This window comes from Triticum dicoccoides, chromosome 2B (assembly GCF_002162155.2).
Source record: "Triticum dicoccoides isolate Atlit2015 ecotype Zavitan chromosome 2B, WEW_v2.0, whole genome shotgun sequence".
NCBI classification, from domain to species: domain Eukaryota; kingdom Viridiplantae; phylum Streptophyta; class Magnoliopsida; order Poales; family Poaceae; genus Triticum; species Triticum dicoccoides.
This window is the reverse complement of record NC_041383.1, coordinates 390,448,001-390,450,613: the sequence shown is the minus strand read 5'-3', so window position 1 is coordinate 390,450,613 and position 2,613 is coordinate 390,448,001.

Genomic DNA, 2,613 nt, shown 5'->3' with positions numbered 1-2,613 from the left:
GGATCTCCGCCGCCACGTCGGACCACCGCCGCCGAAGAGCACCCCCCGGCGCACACCGCCCCGCGCCGGGGAGCACCGAGAGGGGAAGGGCAGGAGGCCGCCGCCGCCAGCAACCCAGGGGCCAGGCCTGGCCGCGGGTGCCGGCGACGGCGGCGGGGAGGGAGGGAGGGAAGGGGGGGCTCTAGAGAAGGGGGGGGGCGCCGGAGCGCGGCCGGTCGCCCGCGGGGACGACGCGGTCGCGCGAGGTGGAATGTCTCTTTCCATGTCATGCATTCAAATCGAAGGAAATAATAAGTCTCTGGAAACGAAACTAGAGCTATGTATCAGAACGAAATAAGTCAAGGTGGGAATGGGCCGGGTCGACCCACCGGGTCTTTGGCCCGACCCCAAAAAACAAGACCAATGGGTCAGTCGGGTCGGCCTCATACAAAAATCGGGCCAGTAGAGCCGGCACGGAGTGCCCCATCGGGTCAGCGGGGCCGACCCACCTCCGAGAGTACTGGAGTCAATCGGTATCGCCAAATCCATCTTACTAGCTTAGCTTATACAACTAACATCAGCTAATTATAGTGTACTAATTAGCCGAAACATTAACTAGCTAACATTTGTACACGTACTGGAATCCATTAACTCAATCCTCCTTTATAAACTGGACGTGGAAAGAGCTGAAACTGTATATTGTGGTTCATTTGTAAACTTTTATTATTTCAATCATGCATGTTTAGATCATAATTTTGTTTTACTTGTAATAACATATTTTTGAGAATATCCTATGTACCACAACCAAATATTATATAAGAAAATAAAATTTGGATCGACCCGAAGTACCCATTGAACCGGCGAGGCCATTGACTTTTTTGAATTGGGTCGACCCGTGGCCTCTCAAATTGGCCTCAAGGCCAACAGGGCCGGGTCCAAGGCCAGGTCCGGGCCGACCCATTCCCACCCTGAGAAATAAGCATGTGCAGTGAGAGGCGATCATGTGCATACTCAGCATCTCTCCGCAAGCATAGCCATTTGTAACGGCAGCATAGTAGAGATCGTGCAATAAAAAATATACTATTTGGATCTGATCTATTGGCCATTTATTTGATAATAGATCTAGAGATTTCGCATGTTCGTCTTGGCAGTTGAGACAAACAGGAGACACGAAGCATGTGACCCTTTTTTTTTATTGCGGCCATGCAAGGTCTTCTTAATAATAGCGTGTTCATATGAATTAGGCTTCTGTTTCTCCCCCTTTCCTCTTTCCTCCTTGAACACATTATACGGCTGTCATTGTTACATACTCCATCTGTTCACAAATATAAGATGTTTTGGCTGAAATGAATGGACAAACACACTAAAACATGTCTATATGCATCTGATTTGGAAAAAAGTTAAAATATTTTATATTTGTGAACGGAGGGAGTATTTTTTCCGCGGAAAGTATACACCTTCTAAGTTATGAAGTGAGTTTATTCAGCTATTTTTGGTAGAAATTAAGGGGATGGAACCAAAAGAATCTTTTGAAACCTGACTGAAGGATACACCTTGCATGCTCACAAGATTTGCATGAGAGCTTGGAAATGAACAAAAAGGGAAGCTGAAAGGTACGCGTTACCTAAATTTACTACCAGAACACCTGAGGGCGTGTACAATGTATAGCCTCAAAGTGATGCCTTGCATGCCACGTAGGTTCGGATATGACGTAAAGTAGGTTCGGATAGAGAAGCGGGATCCTCTTCAGGAGGCGGGTGCTTGAAAAGAAAAAGTGTGATCCGGTGACAAAAGCTGAAAAGATTGAAGTGAAAAGTAGAGATGCATGTGTACTAAAGTCTTTATTTTCTACTCCCTCCGTAAACTAATATAAGAGCGTTTAGAATACTAAAGTAGTGATCTAAACGCTCTTATATTAGTTTACAGAGGGAGTATTTCTTAATAAGGTCCACTAGCGGTAGCTTGCATTGGGAAGAAAAAATAAATGTAGATGCCTCAAATTACTTTTTGTCATGATGCATATGTATCCATATGCCACCATTGTACATGCCCTGAGCATGTTGGCAAAGTTGGTTGCGGTTTCTCCCAGCTGCACACAGCCTTTACAGATCACTGACAGCAGGAGATGCAGTGGCGCCAGTTGAAACAAGAAGCTACACGGAATATACTCCCTCCGTTCCAAATTACTCGTCGTAGAAATGGATGTATTTAGAACTAAAATACATGTAGGTAAATCCATACCTGCGACAAGTAATTCGGAATGGAGGGAGTATATATTAGTAACTCAGCATGTGTATGAAAGTGATGCAAAGAATCTTCTGCTTGTCATACTTCTTGCATGTCCACGAACACAAGTGGAAAAGTAAAACAATGATGAGAAAAGCAAGAATACTCAAACCTGAACCCAACTGACCCCACTGCTGAAGAACGTAGATGCTTCGAAAGAGACCAGATAAGGCTTAAGGCATCAATCACGCTAAATAATGGGATTGACATCCTTTTTGACCCTAAAGATAAAGGGGGATGCTACGCCTTTGCTCTTTGGATCTATTTTTAGCATCATAGTGACATGTACTCGTACTAAACAGCAGGAAAAGCTACATTTGACAACTCATCATGTAAAATGGGCAGGAG